The sequence below is a fragment of the Canis lupus genome, chromosome 1, assembly GCF_048164855.1.
Source record: "Canis lupus baileyi chromosome 1, mCanLup2.hap1, whole genome shotgun sequence".
NCBI classification, from domain to species: Eukaryota; Metazoa; Chordata; class Mammalia; order Carnivora; family Canidae; genus Canis; species Canis lupus.
Window position 1 is genome coordinate 52,309,916 of NC_132838.1, and position 23,075 is coordinate 52,332,990.

A 23,075-nucleotide genomic window follows, 5' to 3' on the forward strand; every position below is an offset into this window, starting at 1 on the left:
CAGGCAGGGCTCAACATGTGACTCCATCTCTTGACTCTGAGATCATGACCTGAGCTGAAATCAAGAGTCCAACGCTTATCTGACTGAGCCACCCAGGAGCCCCAACACTGTTAGACTTTTACTTTTATTTTTTTAAAGATTTTATTTATTCATGAGAGAGAGAGGCAGAGACACAGGAAGAGGGAGATGCAGACTCCACGCAGGAAGCCTGACATGGGACTCGATCCCGGGTCTCCAGGATCACACCCTGGTCTGAAGGGCGGTGCTAAACCGCTGAGCCACCGGGGCTGCCCTGCTGTTAGACTTTTAATTTACATTTGTCATGTTGGGCGTCTTGTCCTATGTTTATTTAGCAATGTATGTTTTCTCTTCTGTGAATTGCCTGTTAATATACTCTGTCCACTTTCTTTAGAGTTGTTTATCATTTTCTTATTGGTTTATTTTTTTATATTTTATTTATTCATGAGAGACTGAGAGAGAGAGGTAGAGACACAGGCAGACGGAGAAGCAGGCTCCATGCAGGGAGCCCAATGTGGGACTTGATCCCAGGACTCTGGGATCACGCCCTGATTCAAAGGCAGTTGCTCAACCGCTGAGCCACCCGGGCATCCCAATTTTCTTATTGGTTGAAAGGAATTCTTTATGTATCCTGGGTGCTAATTCCTTGCTAGGAGACACTTTTCTCCTTTTCTCTCTCATCTTGTAGCCAGACTGCCTGAATGCCATCCCCACTAACAGTGTGTACTTAGTGTAATTATTTAACCTGTCTGGGCTTTCATTTCCTCCACGTTAAAATTGGCATGTGGGATGCTTGGGTGACTCAGCAGTTTAGCGCCTGCCTTTAGCCCAGGGCATGATCCTGGAGTCCCAGGATCAAGCCCCACGTTGGGCTCACTGTATGGAGCCTGCTTCTCCCTCTGCCTGTGTCTCTGCCTCTCTCTGTGTGTGTCTCTAATGAATAAATAAATAAAATCTTAAAATAAAATAAAGTAAAATAAAATAAAATAAAATAGGCATAGTAACATACCTACCTACTAGAGTTGTTGTGAAGATTGAATGAGTTAATAAGGAAAGAGCTTGGAAGTATGTTCCAAGGATGTAGTAAGTACTAATTAAATGTAGGCAGTGGTTGTTACAATCATTATTACTCTCTCACACAAAGGTAAATTGTTTCTAATTGGCTGTTTCCCAGGGTGTGGTCTGTTGAAGGTCCAGGCTTCAAGCAAGAGTCCCCTCCCCACTTGGTGTGGACTCAAGGACTTGTCTTCTGTCTGTGCTATGCATAACTTAGACTCAAACTCCCAGAGTGGGAATGTCCTCTCTAGGGATATGTTTGAATCATTGTAGGGCTTGCCTTTCTTTGATTCTCCTTTCACCTTACTTTCTTAAAGGTTGAATATGAACAGATAGTTGTTATATTTTTTGCAGCATTTCTATTTTAAAAAATTAAAATAAGTGTAAGATTAGGTTGTGTATTTGAGATTTTTCTTGTTTGTTGGGGTAGGCCTGTCTAAAAAGGAGAATTATAGGCCAATATCCCTGATGAACATAGATGCAAAAATTCTCAACAAGATACTAGCAAATCAAATCCAATAGTACATTAAAAGAATTATTCACCATGATCAAGTGGGATTTATTCCTGGGCCATAGGAACAAATGGGTGGTTCAATATTCACAGGCCAATCAGCATGATACAACACATTAATAAAAGGAAGGATTAGAACCATGTGATTCTCTCAATAGGTGCAGAAAAAGCATTTGACAAAGTACAGCATCCTTTCTTGATAAAAACCCTCATCTCAGTAGGGATAGAAGGAGCATACCTCAACATCATAAACAGGCCATATATGAAAGACCCACAGCTAATACCATCCTCAATGGGGAAAAACTGAGAGCTTTTCTTCTAGGAGTGTTAGGAACAAGACAGGGATGCCCACCTTCACCACTGTTATTTAACATAGTACTGGAGTCCTAGCCTCAGCCATCAGACAACAAAAAGAAATGAAAGGCATTCAAATATGCAAGGCAGAAGTCAGGCTTTCACTCTCAGCAGATGACATGATACCCTATGTAGAAAACCTGAAAGATTCCACCAAAAAATTGCCAGAATTCATGGACAAATTCAGTCAAGTCACAGGATACACAATCCATATACAGAAATCTACTGCATTTCTATACACCAATAATGAGCAGCAGAAAGAGAAATCAAGGAATTGATCCTATTTGGAATTGCACCAAAACCCATAAGATACCTAGTAGTATAAAAGATCTGTACTCTGAAAACTATAGAACACTTTGAAAGAAATTAAAGATAACAAAAAGAAATAGAAAAATATTCCATGGTATGGATTAGAAGAACAAGTATTTTTTAAATGTCTATACTACCCAAAGCAAATCTATACATGTAATGCAATCCCTATCAAAATACCATCAGCGTTTTTCACAGAGCTAGAACAAAGAATCCTAAAATTAGTATGGAATCACAAAAGACCCTGAATAACCAAAGCAATCTTGGAAAAAAAGAAGTCTGGAGACATCACAATTCTGGACTTCAAGCTATACTACAAAGCTGTAGTGATCAAGACAGTATGGTACTGACACAAAAACAGACACATAGATCAATGAGACAGAATAGAGTATCCAGGACTGAACCTACAACTATATGGTCAACTAATTCTTGCCAAAGTAGGAAAGAATATCCAAAAGAAAAAGGGCAGTTCTCTTCAATAAATGGTGTTGGGGAAAGCTGGACAGCAACAACAGAAGAATGAAACTGGACCGCTTTTTTACGCTATACACAAAAATAAATTCAGAATAGATGAAAGACCTAAATGTGAGACAGGAAAACTATCAGAATCCTAGAGAACAAAGCAGCAACCTCTTTGACATTGACTATAGCAACTACTTAGCAGACATATCTCCAGAGAAAGGGAAACAAAAGCAAAAATGAACTACTGGGACTTGATCAAGATAAAAGCATCTGTAGGGTGAAGGAAATAATCAACAATATTAAAGGCGACCTACAGAACAGGAAAAGATATTTGCAAATGAGACACCTGATAAAAGGCTCATATCCAAAATCTATAAAGAACTTATCAAACTCAATACCTGAAAAACAAATAATCCAGTAATAAATGGGAGAAAGACGTGAATATAGACATTTTTCTGAAGAAAACGTATAAATGGCTAACAGACACATGAAAAGATGCTCAGCACCACTCATCGTCAGGGAAATACAAATCAAAACGACAATGAGATATGATCCTCACAATTGTCAAAATGGGTGAAATTAACACAGGAAACAACAAATAAGATATTAGCAAGGATGAGGAGAAAGGGGAACCTTCTTACACTGTTGGTGGGAATGCAAACTGGTGCAGCCACTATGGAAAACAGTGTGGAGGTTCCTCAAGAAGTTAAAAATAGAACTACCTCAAAAAAAAAAAAAAATAGAACTACCCTATGACCCAGCAATTACACTACTAGGTATTTATCCAAAGAATAAAAAAATTATGGGAAGAGCCCAAATGTTGATTGATTGATGAATGAGTAAAGAAGATGGGGGGATACACATACACACACACATACACACTGGAATATTACTCCACCGCTAAAATGAATGAATTTTTGCCATTTGCATCAATGTGGATGGAGCTAGAGTGTATGTATTATGCTAAGCAAAAGAGGCAGTGAAAGACAAATACCATATGATTTCAGTCACATGTAGAATTGGGAAACAAAACAGATAATCATAAGGGAAAGGGGGGAAAAAAGAAGGAGGCACAGTTAAGAGAATGTTAACTACGGAGAACAAACTGAAGGTTACTATAGGGGAAGGGATGGGGTGATAGGTTAAATGGTTGATGGGTATTAAAGAGGGCACTTGTGATGAGCACTGGGTGTTTTATTCAGCTGATGAATCGCTAAATTCTACTCCTGAAACTAATATTACACTATATATTAAGTAACTAAAATTTAAATAAAAACTTGAAGCATTAAAAAAATTAAGATAGGGATCCCTGGGTGGCGCAGCGGTTTGGCACCTGTCTTTGGCCCAGGGCGCGATCCTGGAGACCCGGGATTGAATCCCACGTCGGGCTCCTGGTGCATGGAGCCTGCTTCTCCCTCTGCCTATGTCTCTGCCTCTCTCTCTCTCTCTCTCTGTGACTATCATAAATAAATAAAAATTTAAAAAAATAAAAATAAAAAATAAAAAAATTAAGATATTAAGATAGAAATTATTTCTAAAGTATTCCTCATGTCATATTGATGGATATAGAAGTCTTTGCCCATTGTTCTTTTGTATTATGGTATTTCTTTCCCTTATTTATAAGAATTTACTCTTTGTTAAGTATATGAAATATTTTCTTCTCATATTATAGGTATACTTTTTAAATGTAGCAACATTTAGAGTAAAATGATGCAGTCTTTGTGATTTTGGCTTTTGGAGGCATGCGTAGGAAGATCTAACCCCAAGATAAAATAAAAGTCATTATTATTATTTAAATTTTCCTCTTATACATTATGAGACTGCATATCATTTAAATAAATGTTGGCATGAAAAGTGAATTAGGGAATCTAACAGCATTCCTCCAAAATGCTTAACTAGGTATTACAACCCTTCTTGTTGAGTAATTGTTTATTCCTTAATAGACACAGTTCTATATCAGTTGCCAACTGCACTTTGCATTCCTTATGTAGGGCACTGCCAGCTGTAAGAAACACCAGTCCACTCTTTCCCACACCCAAATATTATGAATTCATATTATTTCCTGCTGGGCAGGGATTCATACTAGCAGAAAGATTAGGGTGAAAATGGCATTTTTAATTACTTATGTGATCAGCCAAAAACCACTTTGACCTGAATTATCCAATATTTGGGGTGAGGGAGGGATTATCCTAGAACTGTGTAAAAGTTAATATAAATAAGAAGCTATCATCAGAGGCCCATTCTGTTTGGTAGGAAGCAGTCAAGGTGTCATTCATCTCTCATCAGAACTGATATGTCGTCTCTGAGTGCAAATCCCAGAGGGGCACTCACAGCTTAGCATGAGATGATTTATGGAACCACCGACATTAATTCAGCAGTTACTTTTGAGCACCTGTATGTGTGGAGCACTGTAAGGCTTTCAATCTATTTATTGGCCTGTGAAGTTTAGGTATTGTGATTGAAACACAAGACAGATGTTTGCTACAATCCAAACTCATAGTGGAAGCTCAATAAAAGATTGGGTATTCATTGCCCACCTAATGCTTTAGACCCTCAACAAACTTAATTTGTATTAAACACAATAAAAATTCAAAAATAAAATTGGCATAGGCTTCTATATATTTACTTAATATTTTAGGAACACACAAAATTTCCTTTCTTAAAAATAACTAGCATTCTATAAGGCAAAACAGGTTCATTATAAAGATTGTGTTTATTTTATTATATTTTTTAGAGAGAGTTTGCAGTGGCTGGAGGTGAGTTGCGGAGAGAGAGAGAGAGAGAGAAAATCTCAAGCAGGCTCCATGCCCAGCACAGAGCCTGAAGTGGGGCTTGATTTCACAATCCTGAGATCATAAGCTGAGCCAAAATCAAGATTTGGACACTCAACCAACTCAGTCACCCACGTGCTCCAAAGATTGTGTTTATATGTGAAATATCCCGTTCCCAAGGTTTAATCCAGTACACATGACTACTTTTCTTGTGATCTTTACTTTAACCTAAGTTTTTCACAATTTCTAAGTAGAATATAAATAATCTTAGTGATTTATGGTCTACTCTGGTATTTTGCATTCTTTAGTATGAAATCTTTCATTTAGAATAATACTATAAGTGGACATGTGAACCTATAGTATTACTTAGGAACATGAATTATAAAATGTAATTATAAACACAAATGCCTGCATTGGTGCTAATTTTACAACTAATAATTGTACTAGAAGCCTCCACTTGTATGTACTTATAACATCCTATGGTTGAGTTCATTTAAATGGATTGCAAAAGAGTAAGCTGTAAGCTGAATTCTACTAAGATTAGTCTAATCATTAAGATCCTTGTACTGAGTTACAAACCTGAGATAGCAGTGAACTAAATCACTTTAGTCCAGGCCACCCCTGCTAGATTTCATTTTCTTCTTCCATCGGGGACCTACCAGTCTCTCTCTCTTTTTTTTTAAAGATTTTATTTATTTATTCATGAGACACACACACACACACACACACACACACACACACACACAGAAGCAGAGACACAGGCAGAGGGAGAAGCAGGCCCCATGCAGGGAGCCGGATGTGGGACTCAATCCCGGGACTCCAGAATCACACCCTGGGCTGAAGGCAGGCGCTAAACCGCTGAGCCACCCGGGATCCCCGACCTAGCAGTCTCTTAATGGGATCAGCTGCATCATTGTCAACGGATGATGCCCAGTCACCTGTTGGTCCCTATGTGGGTCCTCGGAGAGCCCCAGTCTCATCTTGGCCTCTGCCCTTTCTGTTTTTGTGACCAATAAAGGCTTTCTCAGAAGTCATCCTTCGAAGATATTGATGGAGACCACTTCCAACTGGCATTCCCCACACCATGCCACTCCAAAGAATTCCCTTAAAGAGCAGAACTGCTCACTCCAACCCATGAAGCCACGCTGGCCTCCTTACTTAGAAAGGACGTTAAGCTGATCTGGATTTAAACTGCAGCTCTGGCTTTTCTCAGTGTTTGTTCTTGGCTGCATATCTTGACTTTTCTTCATCTCATTGCCTTCATCTGGTAACTAAGGACATTGCAGGTGGGTCTGAGGAATATGTATATCATACCTAAGGGAGTCTTTGGCTAAGCAGGAACTCAGCAAATGGTAATTCACATTATTGTTATTTTTTAATCACTGTTCATTAATTTTTTTTCAAGATTTTCTATTGACCACACTATGCTCCACGAGCTATGTTAGATACTGAGGTTACAACCATGCATATTGCAGTATTTGCCCTCAGAAGCTTGCAGTTTAGTGAGGAAAGAGACAAATATTAAATCACCTACCATTCAGTAAGGTTAGTGCTGAGATCGGGGCTTCTATAACATATGGGAGGGCTCCTATAACCCGGTTTAGGACCTGACAGCAAGTGCTTCCAGAGAAGCTGATGGTTCCAATTTCTGAAGGAGAGGCAAGTGTTTGGCATAAGGAGGAGGAGAGCCTTCTCAGCAGAAATGGTGGCATATGCAGGAGCCCTGGCAAGGAATTGGAGGTTTGTGGGCTCTGCAAAGACCTCAGGGTAACCCAAGAGCTGAATTCACTAGATCCTGCAGTGCAGGCTGAACTTTTACTAGATGGGGTATTCACTCTTCAGGAACAGGTTTTATGCATTTTCAAAAGTGTGATGAAATTGAACAAGGAAGAAATGGGTCTCCATGAAGTGACTAACCAACAATTACAGTGATTTTCCAAAGACAAAGGGGTGGAGCTGGGAAGTCTGCAATATAGAATTCAGAAAGCCCTGTTTTCTCAACCATGCATGCAGTTTTAAATATTTGCACATTCCCTAGACCTAGTCACGATAACATAGCATGAAAACTAGGCCAAACTGAGACTTTTTTTTTTTTTAATAAGGTGGGAGTGACAGCTGATAAACAGAAAGCAGAACTAACAGGTTTAAAAGCTATCAGACCAAATCAAAGAGAACAAAAGGAGAGGAAAACAGTTGTCTGTAGATAACTTCTGATATGACTCAGTCTCTATTTTATAAATTGGAAATGAGCAATTTTCCCAAGGACATGACACTGTGTCTTATTCCTAAGACACAATTACTACTTTAAAGAATTGTCTCCATTGCATTCATTTTTTGGTGGAATTTGACTTCATTATTTGGTCTTGTTTGTGGGTTTTCCAGCTTGATCAATAAATAGGTATTTATTCACACAAGAGAATATAGCAAAGTTACACTGATAAAATTTTGTTGATAACTTTTATACCAGGTGATTAAATTCTGGCCTAATGTGCCAAGACAGAACCTCATAATATACATTATGGCATTTGTTTTGTCCAAGAAAACTCACTCATCCAAGAAGTCCACTGATAGCATACTCATTTAATATAATTACCCTATTATGCATAAAATTATGTGTTTAAAGAGAGTTAGGCAACCTGCTTTAATCACCACAGTAAGTTGTAAATGAAATGAAAAAATGCTGGCTGTGATCTTAAAAGCATTCTGTACCCTGTCTGCTATCTCTGAGTAAAGGCACATTTTTCAGAATGACATCAAATATTGCAATCTTTTATTTGGAAGTGAGAAATCTCAAGAACTTTTAATTAAAAAGTCATGTAGATTGATCCATATTACACATTATAGGCCCATCTAGATGACAAGAAATTAATGTTTGCAGAGTGTGTTGTATGCAGTCATGGTGGTTTGGGAGCTACTACTGATATGCTGAATCTGCTTGTTGTTCTTTAAGATTTTCCATGGAAAAGTTTCTTGACCAACCAGCTGAGAGGTTCACTAGTTTGTCTTTGACACCTCCCCTACATCTGACCCTCAGCAAGTACTCTGATGCCACCTATGCATGTGCAAAGTAAAAGAGAGGGAAATAAAAAAAAAATTATTTGAGTTAAACAACAGAGTGATTTTAGAAAATGTCTTTTTTCAGGTTAAAAAAAGAGAAAGAAGAAAAATAGAGAGAGCAGCAACTATATTTTAATTATCTTGGTGTTGCTCACAGTGACTTAATCATGGTAGATGCTCAAAAAATAGTCATTGGATGGGTGGATAAATGGATGAAAGGAATGTCTTCACATTTTACAAAACAGTTTGGTTGAGTATTTGGGGGAAATTCTGTTTGTTGACAAATGAATTGAGAAGAATATTACGACAAACAATGAAGAGACCATAAATGGATATTTATTCTTTTGCAGAGCTTTTTTCTTGTCATCAAAATCTATTTGATTTATTAGGTAGGGCTACCCAGCAGTGAGTATGAAGTAGTGAAGAAATTTGGCTTTCTGTAGTAGAAGTCATGACCTGGAGCTCTGACATCTGGATCTAGCCCTTAGATGTGTTTGATAAGCTTGAGCAATTGTTTTTTTGTAAGACATTTACAAATGAGGAATTTTCATATCCAGATCTCTGGCTTCTCTTGACTACTGCAAGGTTTGACAATACTGAGCATATGTTCCTGTGTGTCAGTAAATGTCTGGAGTCAAGTAATACCTACTTTGTTTTTTTCCATACCCATGGATTCCTACTAAGTCCACCATGGGAGTCTAATACCAACTGATGTTAATTACCCTGTTTGCATTATTGTTTTTCTTAAAGTAGAGAAATATTCCTATGAGCCATAGATTGACTGGAGGAGCCACATGTTTCCAGAAAAATGAGAGAGCAAATTTTTGTGTGAAAGTGAATAATCACCTTGTTGATAGGTACACAAATAAAATATGTTCATGGGAAAAGAATGAGATACTGCCTGCCTCCATGATTCACTTTACTTGTATAATTCCTATTAGCATTTTAATTTTAATTTTAATTCCTGCTTTCCAAATATCAGTGATAAAAGGAAGAGAAAATTGAGTCTGTTGGCAGTATAAGAATGGAATTAGAAATGATATCTGCTGGAAAAATCTGGGGAAGTGTAAGTAGCAGGAGATGGAGAAAGGAAATATTTGTAATTCGAATCTCACTTTTTTCCTATATTCACTTCTTGCTGAATATTGTTGTTTCGTTTCTTAATTATTCTCTCTTTCTTACTCCCATCTTCTTCCCAGAAATTATTTTATCAACAGCCACAAGTAAAATGGACTCATAAGGAAATGAAGTCTAACACCAACTACAGGAACAATGACAACAATGACAACAATGTCATTTATTTTCCTTCTTTTCTCTGCTTGGCACTAAATCAGGTGTTTTATTTTTTTAATTTTTTTTTTAAATTTATTTATGATAGTCACACAGAGAGAGAGAGAGAGGCAGAGACACAGGCAGAGGGAGGAGCAGGCTCCATGCAGGGAGCCCGACATGGGATTCGATCCCGGGTCTCCAGGATCGCGCCCTGGGCCAAAGGCAGGCTCTAAACCGCTGCACTACCCAGCGATCCCTTTTTTAATTGTTTTAAAAGATTTGTTTATTTATTTTAGAAAGATACAGAGAGAGCACAGTGGGAGGAGGAGCAGAGGGAGGAGAGAGTCTCAAGCAGAATCTACTGAGAGAGAGCACAGTGGGAACAGGAGCAGAGGGAGGAGAGAGTCTCAAGCAGACTGTGCTGAGTGTGAAACCCGATGGGGCTTGATCTCATGGTCCTGAGATCATGACCTGAGCTGAAACCAAGGGTGGATGCTTAACCAACTGCCACCCAGGAGCCCCTAAATTAGGTGTTTTAAATAAAGCAGCCCGAATCCTCACAATATTTATTTAAGATAGCATTGCTAACCCCATTTTTACATATGCTGGGACTGAACCTGATAATGGTTAGATAATTTCCCCAGCTAATAAAAGCAGACCAAGATTCAAATTAGGTTCACATGACTGCATTGTATGTGCTCTTTCCACTTGGACTTACTTAATAGTTGGCTAACCATTCCAACTGGATCATTAACTCATGCTTAAAAAAATAATAACCCCATCAGCCTGTTTCAGAGTTCATTGATCCTGAAGTATAAATGAGAAAATAAATTCTCTTATTATAGTTTAAGCCATGGATGGTATTTACTTTTCAAACTACAACATGAATAGATTTTAAAATTTGAAAGCTTTTTTTTCTGATACATATATAACATTATATACAAAGCAATTAGTTATACAGCATAGATAAAATTCTAGTGTGTATCTTTGTACTTTCATATATATGCACATTTAATCTGCATATGGAATTTAAATACTTACCTAATGGAATGGATATATTTATTTGTTCATTTGTTCGTTCATTTAGAGTAGTAGTATACAGCCAAAGCCCAGGCTGTGGGTCAACCCTACATATAATATCTGGCTCTACCATTTTCAACTACTGTAAGGCCTTTTCAAGTTACTTCACTTCACTCTCTGTGTCTCAGGGTTGTTGTTGTTGTTGTTTCGATTTTAAAATAGGACTAATAATGCTGGCTTTATTTGAAAAATAAAATGATATGCAGGATATCTTTTTCTTTTTGACTGTGCTCTAATAGTTTTCCTTTTTCAAGAAATATGTCCATTTCATCCATGTTGTCATATTTATTGGCATAAAGTTCCTCCATAATATTATAGTTAATATAATATTATATTATTAATATAACAAAGTATTATAGAATATTACAGAAGAAGACTGTAGAATAACAATGAGGAGTCAGCAGTGATTATCACCACTCTCATTCCCCTAAGTGGTCATTTGTGTCTTCTCTCTTTTTCAGTGATCTTTATGGTCAGAGGCTTATTGATAACATTGATCTTCTCAAAGAGCCATCTTTAGGCTTCACTGATTTTCTCCATCACTTTTCTGTTTTCTATTTAATTAATTTCCACTCAAATATTTCTTTTCTTTGTTTTGATTATAGTTGAAACACAATGTTACATTAGTCACAAGTATACAATGTAATGATTCAACTTCTCCATACATTATGTTATGGTCACCGTAAGTAAAGCTACCAGATGTCATCATACAGCATTATTAAAATTATCATTGACTGTATCCCCTATTCTGTGCCTTTTATTCTTGTGACTCATTCATTCCATCACTGGAAGCCTGTATCTCCCACTCTTCTTCACCCATTTTGTCCATCCTCTCACCCCCCTTCCCACTGGCAACCATCAATTTGTTCTCTACATTTATGGGTCTGATTCTGCTATTTATTTGTCTATTCAGTTGTTTTGTATTTTTAGATTTCACTTATGAGCAAAATCATATGGTATTTATCTTAATCTGACTTATTCCACTCTCTATAATACCTTCAAAGTCTGTCCATGTTGTCACAAATGGCAAGATCTCAAGATCTCATCCTTTTTTGTGGCTGAGTAACATTCCATTATATCTATAGCTATGTACCACATCTTTAGCCATGTATCTATTGATGGTGTCCATCAACTTAGGTGGCTTCCAAATCTTGGCTGTTGTAAATAATGCTGCAATAAACATAGGTGTGCATATATCTTTTCATATTAGTATTTTCATTTTCTTTGGGTAAATACCCAGTAGTGGAATTATTGGATCATATGGTATTTCTGTTTTTTAATTTTTTAGGAACCTACATATTGTTTTCTATAGTGACTGTATCAATTTACATTCCCACCAACAGTGCATGAGGGTTCCTTTTTTTCTCCATATCCTCACCAACACATGTTATTTCTTGTCTTTTTAATTTTAGTAATTCTGACAAGCGTGAGATAGTCTCTCATTGTGGTTTGGATTTGTTATATCAAAATACTAACAGCACTTTTCACAAACTATGAACAAATTATACTAAAATTTATATAGAACCACAAAGACCTCGGGTAGCCAAAGCAATCTTGAGAAAAAAAAAACAAAAAACAAAAAACAAAGCTGTAGGTTTCACAGTTTCAGATTTTAAGATACTCTACAAAGCTATGATAATCAAAAACAGTATAGTATCGGCAGAAAAAAAGACATAGAGATTGGCAGAACAGAGTATAGAGTTCAGAAATAAATCATGGTTTAGTCTAGGAAAAAGAAGGCAAAAATGTAAAATGGGGAAAAAGTCTCTTCAATAAATGGTGCTGGGAAAACTGGACAGCTACATGCAAAAGAATGAAACTAGACCACTTTCTAACACCATACACATAAAGAAACTCAAAATGTATTAAATACCTAAATGTGAAACCTGAATCCATAAAAATCCGAGAAGAGAACACAGGCAGTAATTTCTCTGACATCAGAATAGCAACGTTTTTCTCAATATGTCTCCTAAAGTAAGGGAAACAAACAAACAAACAAAAAACTATTGGGACTGCATTAAAACAAAAAGATTCTGCACAGCACAGAAAATCATCAAGAAAACCAAAAGGCAACCTACTGAAGGGGAGAAAATATTTGCAAATGATAATCTAATAAGAGTTAATATCCAAAATATGTAAAGAACTTATACAAAAATACCAAACAAACCAATTAAAAAATGGGTGGAGGGAGGCACCTGGGTGGCTCGGTGGTTGAGTGTCTGCCTTTGGCCTGGGGTGTGATCCTGGGGTCCTGGGTTGAGTCCTGCATCAGGCTCCCCACAGGGAGTCTGGTTTTTCCCTCTGCCTATGTCTCTTCCTCTTATGAATAAACAAATGAAGTCTTTAAAAAAAGAAGTAAAAATGGGTAGGGGGCCTGAATAGACATTTTTCCAAAGAAGACATACAGATGGCAAAGAGACACAGGAAAAGATACTCAGCATCACTAATTCTCAAGGAAATGAAAATTCACTCACATATTTTCTTATTTCCTTTGTTTTTCCTACTGTGGTTCATATTTTCTATTTTTTCTAATTTCTTAAGGTAGACACTGAGGTAAATGAAAAAAAATAGCTTATTTTTTTCCTAATAGGGATTTTATTGCTATAAATTTCCTTCTCAGTGCTATTTCACTTATATCCCTGATGCAAGTTTATTTGCATCCCTGATGTAGTTTTGTAGTTTATTTTCATTCAGTTGAATACATTCAGTTGAATACATCAACATTGTTCTTTTGATCTGTTTTTTAACACATGAGTTTTGCTTAATTTCCACATATTTGGGGATGTTTCCACACATTTTCCTGTTACTAACTTCTAATTTAATTTCATATAGCATTCTTTGTACAACTTGAAATCTTTTAAATTTACTGAGACTTGTTTTATGACCCAGAATATGGTCTATTTTGATAAATGTTCTGTGTGCACATTAAAAAAAATGTGCATGCACTACTATGCTGTAGTGCTCTATAAATGTCAATTAGGTCAATTGGTTGGCAATGTTATTTATATCAATTGATATTATTTAGTTTTCTATACTTATACTGATTTTTTTTAGGATCTACTTGTTCTGTACATTATTGAGAAAATGGTATTTTGAAATCTGTCATTGATGGGGGGGCCTGGTCACAGGGAGCAGTCTTGTGGGTATTTCCTGTAGCCTGCAGTCGGGGCGGGGGGTGTCACCAGGTCTTAGGTGATAAAGCAGGCAAGACTTTGTGGGTCACCCAAGGAATGGGAAGGAGTGGCCCTACATTCCAAAGTTGATTTACATCACATTCATCTTTGTGAACATCTTTTCCAGTGTGGTTTGAGAATGTTCTTTTAATAAACATCTTTGGAAAGAAGGAAAGAGAAAGAAAAAGAAAGAAAGAAAGAAAGAAAGAAAGAAAGAAAGAAAGAAAGAAAGAAAGAAAGAAAGAAAAGAAAAGAAAGAAAGAAAAAGAAAGAAAGAAAAAGAAAGAAAGAAAGAAAGAAAGAAAGAAGGAAGGAAGGAAGGAAGGAAGGAAGGAAGGAAGGAAGGAAGGAAGGAAGAAAGAAAGAAAGAAAGAAAGAAAGAAAGAAAGAAAGAAAGAAAGAAAGAAAGAAAGAAGAAAGAAAGAAAGAAAGAAAAAGAAAGAAGGAAGGAAGGAAGGAAGGAAAGGAGGCAGGAAAGAAAGAAAGGAGGAAGGAAAAAGGAAAAAAACACACACACATAAACAAAAATAAAACCATAGTTATGGCTATCTCTAATTCTTCCTGCATTTCTATCAGCTTTTGATTCATGTATGTTGAAGCTCTGTTATTTAGTGCATGTATGTTTAGGATTAACCCCTTACCAGTATGAAATAACCTTCTTCATCGCTGGTAGATATCTGTTCTCTAAAAGCTACTTTGTTAATATCAATATAGCTTTTTTTTCTTTTAATTTACTATGTCTTATATTTAAAGGGTGTTTTTTTGGAGGCTGCATATAATTTTTTTAAGTTTTTAATTCTAATTCCAGGATAGTTTACATACAGTGTTATATTAGTTTCAGGCATACAATATAGTGATTCAACAGTTCTATATATTACTCAGTGCTCATCACAATAAGTGTATTCTTAAGTCCCTTCACTTATTTCACCCATCCTCTCACCCACCTCCCCTCTGGTAACCATCTGTTTGTTCTCTATAGTTAAGTCTTCCACATCTCTATTTACTTTTATGAAATATAGTCATAGTAACTACCTTAATATCCTTGCCTACTAATTCTATAATCTGTGTCATTTCTGAGTCAGTTTGAATTGATTGGTTTTACTTTTCATCATGAGTCTTAGTTTTCTGTTTATTTTTATATCTGCTATGCAAAAACATTGTGAATTTAACTTGTTGAGTACTAGGTACTTTTGGGTTCCTATATGGTAGTTTTGTTCTGAAACAGTCAAGTTAACTGAAAGCAGTTTAATCCTTTAAGGTCTTGCTTTTATACTTTGTCAGGTAGAACCAGGGCAGCATTTCCTGAGAGCTAGTTGTACCACTACTGAGCCTTCTGAGGACTTTACCAAGTGACCCATATTTATGAGGGTTCTTCATTCAGGCTAGTGGCAACAGGCAGTATTTCCTGCCATGAGTGCCTCCAGCATGTGCTCACCATGGCTCTCAGATGCTTCTTTTTTCAGGCTCGGGTAATTTCTCACACTCACAAAGCGACCACAATTCAGATATCTGCACTGGAGGACCACTTGCATACCTCCAGAGCTCTCCTGCAGGTCTCTTGTCCCTGGTCCTCTGTCTCTGGAACCACAGCTGCATTGGTCTCCCTGAATTCCCTGTCTCCTCACCTCAGGGAGAACACTGGGATCCTCCTTTTTGTTCCACTGACTGCAGACTTCCTTCAGGCATTGGGCGGGGGCAATCATAAGTCTTACCTCATTCATTTCCTGTCTCCTGGGGATCACTGTCCTTGATTACCCAACATCCAATGTCTTGAGAACCATTATTTCATGTATTTTCATATACATTTTATTTTTTCATATTTTTTTTTAGCTGTTTCAGGCATGAGGGTTAATCAGGTCCCCCTTTCTCCATCTTGGTCAGACCTGGAAGTTGCTGAGCTCCAGACTGAACCAGAATTTCCTGAGGGGACTTCCCCGTTCACCAAACTCAAACAAAAAGCAGCTGTCTCAGTGAGCAGCCAGGAGTCTTGGTCCCAAGTCACAGAAGAGCAGCATCCAGCAGTACAACTTTAGCTGCATGGCTAAACTGGTTGCCTTTTAATCCCCTCTATTAAAGCTTCCTAAATCTAAACTCTCCTACTCACCTGGGCACTGATTAAAATGTTCTCTATTGTTTTTTTATTATTATTTTTACTAACTTCTTTTTTATGTATTTCTTTTTTTTAATAATAAATTTATTTTTATTGGTGTTCAATTTGCCAATATACGGAATAACACCCAGTGTTCATCCCATCAAGTGCCCCCCTCAGTGCCTGTCACCCATTCACCCCCACCCCCATCCTCCTCCCCTTCCACTACCCCTAGTTCGTTTCCCAGAGTTAGGAGTCTTCCATGTTCTGTCTCCCTTTCTGATATTTCTTACCCATTTCATCTCCCTTTCCCTCTCTTCCCTTTCACTATTATTTATATTTCCCAAATGAATGAGACCATATAATGTTTGTCCTTCTCCGATTGACTTATTTCACTCAGCATAATATCCTCCAGTTCCATCCACGTTGAAGCAAATGGTGGGTATTTGTCATTTCTAATGGCTGAGGAATATTCCATTGTATACATAAACCACATCCTCTTTATCCATTCATCTTCCGATGCACACCGAGGCTCCTTCCACAGTTTGGCTATCATGGCCATTGCTGCTATAAACATCGGGGTGCAGGTGTCCCGGCGTTTCATTGCATCTGTATCTTTGGGGTAAATCCCCAACAGTGCAATTGCTGGGTCGTAGGGCATTTCTATTTTTAACTCTTCGAGGAACCTCCACACAGTTTTCCAGAGTGGCTGCACCAGTTCACATTCCCACCAACAGTGTAAGAGGGTTCCCTTTTCTCTGCATCCTCTCCAACATTTGTGGTTTCCTGCCTTGTTAATTTTCCCCATTCTCACTGGTGTGAGGTGGTATCTCATTGTGGTTTTGATTTGTATTTCCCTGATGGCAAGTGATGCAGAGCATTTTCTCATGTGCTTGTTGGCCATGTCTATGTCTTCCTCTGTGAGATTTCTCTTCATGTCTTTTGCCCATTTCATGATTGGATTGTTTGTTTCTTTGGTGTTGAGTTTAATAAGTTCTTTATAGATCTTGGAAACTAGCCCTTTATATGATACGTCATTTGCAAATATCTTCTCCCATTCTGTAGGTTGTCTTTTAGTTTTGTTGACTGTATCCTTTGCTGTACAAAAGCTTCTTATCTTGATGAAGTCCCAATAGTTCATTTTTGCTTTTGTTTCTTTTGCCTTCATGGATGTATCTTGCAAGAAGTTACTGTGGCCGAGTTAAAAAAGGGTGTTGCCTGTGTTCTCCTCTAGGATTTTGATGGAATCTTGTCTCACATTTAGATCTTTCATCCATTTTGAGTTTATCTTTGTGTGTGGTGAAAGAGAGTGGTCTAGTTTCATTCTTCTGCATGTGGATGTCCATTTTCCCAGCACCATTTATTGAAGAGACTGTCTTTCTTCCAGTGGATAGTCTTTTCTCCTTTATCGAATATTAGTTGACCATAAAGTTGAGGGTCCACTTCTGGATTCTCTATTCTGTTCCATTGATCTATGTGTCTGTTTTTGTGCCAGTACCACACTGTCTTGATGACCATAGCTTTGTAGTACAACCTGAAATCTGGGATTGTGATGCCCCCAGCTATGGTTTTCTTTTTTAAAATTCCCCTGGCTATTCGGGGTCTTTTCTGATTCCACACAAATCTTAAAATAATTTGTTCCAGCTCTCTGAAGAAAGTCCATGGTATTTTGATAGGGATTGCATTAAACGTGTAAATTGCCCTCAGCAATCAGACAACAAAAAGACATTAAAGGCATTCAAATTGGCAAAGAAGAAGTCAAACTCTCCCTTTTCGCTGATGACATGACACTCTACATAGAAAACCCAAAAGACTCCACCCCAAGATTGCTACAACTCATACAGCAATTTGGCAGTGTGGCAGGATACAAAATCAATGCCCAGAAGTCAGTGGCATTTCTATACACTAACAATGAGACTGAAGAAAGAGAAATTAAGGAGTCCATCCCATTTCCAATTGCACCCAAAAGCATAAGATACCTGGGAATAAACCTAACCAAAGAGGTAAAGGATCTATACCCTAAAGACTATAGAACACTTCTGAAAGAAATTGAGGAAGACACAAAGAGATGGAAAAATATTCCATGCTCATGGATTGGCAGAATTAATATTGTGAAAATGTCAATGTTACCCAGGGCAATTTACACATCTCTATTGTTTTTATTATGAGTTTATAACCTCCAGAGGCACATCAGAGAAAATAAGGGGACTTGGCTAAAATTTAATCCCTTGCCTTTTCTTTAGGGTTCCTTTATCCATGTAGGTCCTCAGATTTTCCATAGCTTCCCTCACACACACACACACACACACACACACACACACACTCGTGCACAATGATTGTGCTGGGTTCTACCAAGATGGGTAACCACAGTACTTCAAATCTACATATGATCTTGTGACTAGCTCTATTACAGGCTCTCTATGCCACTCAGTAAAAAGAGGGTCATTTGTATATCATTTCATAAGTAGGCCTCTTCCACATGGAGCAGTACACAGAATAATAGGTGGACAAAAGATAGTTTGTTTCCCATTTTAACAAAATTGGCCAAAGTTTAATCAAGCCCAATTCCAAATATTTCCTCTGAGACCCATTTGTGCTGTCTGAGTGATGGCTCAGCACCTCACACAATCAGGGGGCCCTATAGCCCTTCCCTTCACCAGGAGATGCTCAGGGTCTCACCTACACCAGGAAGGAGATCTGGATTGAGAAACATGAAAGGGGCTCCTAACCCGCTGAGTATCCATATGTGTCATAATCAGAGGATAGCTGTAAACACTGTCTGTGCAGGAAGAATGGAACTACTTGCCTCCTGAAGTGAACTTCAATTTAGGTTTAGCCCTTTTATTTAACTGGTTGTTCAGCTTTGAGCAAAGCACTTTACCTGGACTAGTTTCTATTTCTTTATCTATTAGTAATGAAAAGCCCATGACAATTTGATTTCTAAGAATCTTTCCAGCTCCAAAAGTCTTGGACTGCTTATTTTTGGATAGATACTGGACAGAATAACTATGAAAGAAAGTAGAATCCTGTGTTTCATTCAATAAATTCTATGAAGCAGAAGACAAAAAAAAAAAATGTGTGGACAGACCTATTTGGATGTCCATGTAACAACAACAGAATCTAAGTCATTAACATAGTTCTTCACATATTATTGAGATTCATTCCTTTAGTAAACATTTCTTTCATTGAGATATTTGTATCATGTGACCATAAATAAGAAATTAGTAGCAGAGATAGGAATAAAGTGTAAGATATTTCAAAGTCCTTTGTCCTGTATGAATCTATCACTTTATATATTATTATATAAAGTAAAATTATGCCATATTAAAAGAAAATGAACTCAGCTTTCCATCACTGAAATTTATCTTATTAAAATCTCAAATTTAACTTTGCTCAAAAAAAAAAAATAACATTGCTCATTACATTTAACAATTTCAATAAAAATAAAGACAATAGTCCTCAAAATTCGCTTAGATCTTCTTCCTGTGGTCTAGAAAAAGATTTTGCTTTCCTATGTGGATCTTCTCCAGGATTTTTAATCTAAACATAATTTGACAATCCAAATTATGGAAATTATTAGCACAGCTAGCCACTTGCTTCCTTCAGACAATGAACAGTGCATAGCTATTCTGTGGCACATTCTATCAATGATTAACCAACTGTGATGGAGTTATTTACACCTCTGGAAGCTGTGCAGAATCTTACACATTTGAATCTGGGGCTAAATCATTCCTGGCAATAGAATTACAAACTTACACTTAAAAAGCTACTGAACAACTTTAAATGTAAATTTTATTATTGTTATAAAATTTCCTTTTCATGAGATTTGTGTTCCTTTTCAGTTTTTAATGGATTATCATTTTTTAAAAAAGAGAAAGTTAAGTTCAATGACTAGAAAGAATTGGAAGTTATAAAATCTTTGTTTTCAGTAATGTGAAACCTACTAATATTTAAGTACAATGAGATACTTCTATATTTAGACATTTATATGTTTGTGTTATTTACATAACTGGGCTTGTGTTAGTAGAAAACACAGAAATGTTCATATTCAAAACAATAAAAAATGATACCAAATTTTGTAGTCTTCGTAGTTTTGGATTTAAGGTCATTTCAAAGATCTAAGGTTTCAATAGGATTTTGTCTAGTGAAAAAAGATTTGATTCCCTTACCAGTATGCTATAAGACAGAGCTCATAAGTTAAATTTAAAAAGCAAAGGATTGCAATCCACTACAACCAAATCTGTTTTGCTATACTAGAGAATACTGAACTGTTATTTATTTTTTGCAGAGATAACAAAGCAAAATACTAGATCTTGACTTATCTAGTGTTTTACTAAAGCAAAATCCATTATTTGTTGTTTTTTATATTGTTCCCTCAGAAGCAGCAGAAAGCAAGCAAAAATTCATGCTAATGATTTCTATTAGCATCCTTACATGTAGATGATCCTTCCTGTTACAAGTCAAGAAAACAGACCTGAATGCACCCTTACCTCATGTCAGATCCCCTCACCCATCAGTGCAATCCCTCCTCTACAACTTGTTCTTCCCAAACAGTCTCATTTAGCCACTGTTCTGTAGTCCAAGCACATATTTTTGGTATCTTTATTTAGACAAGCAATCATATCTTCTGCTTCGTGTCATCCTTTCAATCTTTGTTAGGTGAGTCTTGTTGTGCTACTTCTCTCTGTTTATGTCTCATCTTTAAAGTTTAGATCTCTGAGTTCTTTATATATAGCACTGTCCTCCTGATCAAAATTCTGAATAAATTATGAATTCATTTCTCCAACAATAAGCACCTATGATGTCTCAGGCACTGTTCTAGGCAGGAGGACAGCCCAGTAAATGACACAAATATAACAGCTTGCTCTCCTAGAGTAACAATTAAGCTTCAATGACCCTCGGAGGATTCTGCTCAGTAGGATGCATAGCCTAGAAGAGCAAAAAAGACTAAACTCAAGTCCCTCTCAGGTGGAAAATGGAGAAGCCATGCCAGATGTGAGCAGATTATTGGTCCCAAATTTACCTGTCGGGGAAGTTATTTTACCTCCCCTAGGGATGAGTAGGTAAGGGACAGAGAAAAGTAAGAAAGGGGTCAGGGAAGGGTCACTTCCCGTGATGCGGAAGAAATACCAGAGCAGAGACAGTCTCCTCCCCTAGCCTATGATTAACCAGAGGCTCAGCAGTCTATGTAGACACTTCACACCCTGAGCCTAGATTTGAGGTTGATCACAATGTTAAAAATCTATGGACTCCCTCACAGCCCCAGACAACCTTACGAAGCCTAAGCATCCCCACGAGGTCCACTGTTCCACCATGATGCACTAGTATGGATTGTTAAATATGAAAATATTTCCAAACTACTCTCAATAGCCAATACCCCAAGCTCTCCTTATCCCACCCTAGTTATCGCTGCATTGCCCTGGTCCTTCCTCAGATTCCCTGGATGCTCCTCCATCTAGTAACTGAGGGATAAGAGCCCTGCACAGCAGGTTGCCAGGATGCAGACATACTGGACATCTGAGCCCTTGTCATTCAGATCATTAAATGTAAATGTGGCTTCTGGGCCCCACACTCCTACCAACCCCCAAGAAAGTGCCCACGCTTCCATAGAAAGGTCACTCACTATTTAAGGACAACGTTGCTGTCAGCTGCCCAGCTAATCCTTCCCAGTTTCACCAATAGAATCAATCAATCCAACCCCTTTGGGGCAGAGTGTTTAATGATGAGGGCCAGGAGTAGTAGAAAAGAGTTCTACCCTAACTTCCACAAGAAGATGTCAGTTTCAGGAGGACAAGAAGAAACAAACCTTATATTTCTTGGTATATGCATGCTTAATATCTGTTATCCCAGTTAGCATATTGTGCCCCTTTTATCTTAATCTTCAGATCCAAAGGACTTTAATCAATATGTTTTTCCCATAGTCAAAATAGAATTATGAGTACATTCGTTGTTATAACATTTCAAGTTCATTCAGGTAGAACTGTGCATCTTGCATCTGCAAAGATAGAAAAATCAAGTCTTTTTTACTGTTCAATAAGAGCTAGTGACATCTTGAACTAAATAGGTTTGGAAGTGACCTGTAGTGCCAAGATTAACACATAGTGAGGAGCACAGAGAAAAGCTGACAAGAAAGTCAGAAATTCAAAATTGGAATTGACCAACAGTGTATCTATAAATGTATGTATTATTTTAAATAAGGAAACTGAATCAGCTTCAACCCAGGTGTTTCACACAAGGGCTGTCAGGATACTTACCTTGAGGATGTGCATTCTCGTTGTCTTATTTCACTCACAGGTTCAACCAACCACACAGGTTCTATGTGGCCTACTCCAGGGGCTGATGTCCCAGAGGCCAGTGTATGTCTTCTCTGAAAACTGTGTGGTGTGCACTGCATACAACCTTGCAGTGTGCTAACTTTATGGGAAGAAAGGACTGAAATGGTCTATCAACCTGTAGTTATGTAACTAATTCATCCATTTCCCTGACAAAAGAGTAATAAGCATCTGAATGTAGACATATTCTCCTGTTTACCTTTGCACCCTCCTATATAGACAGCAGGGGCAAATGGTAACACTTTGTATATATTGAGTGAAATAAAATATAATAATAATATACATAATATATGATAAAATAAATTACTAATTTTGATTTTTACTATGAAAAAATGTTAAGTTACGCATGCAGTTTGCTTCCATGACTCACATTACATTGTTTTGGACAATGTTGCTGGTGGGCAAAATGTGGACAGTGATGAGTTAAAGTTATCTCCTACAGTAGCCATAACATGCGCATAGGCCCTTGGACAATGGAATGCACACGTTTTACTGTCATGGGAACTGGCATAGCATTTTCACAATGGTGTATAAAGAAGATTTGCACGGCAATGAGGACAGTGATTAAGAATTGCAATAGTGGTTCTCATA

At 37.4% G+C, this 23,075-nt stretch overlaps 1 protein-coding gene across 4 annotated transcripts in view; it reads left to right on the plus strand.

The window, feature by feature from the left end:
- Window positions 1–23,075, plus strand: part of PACRG (parkin coregulated) — a 517,537-nt gene that overhangs the window by 220,069 nt on the left and 274,393 nt on the right. The gene's annotated exons all lie outside the window — the stretch shown is intronic.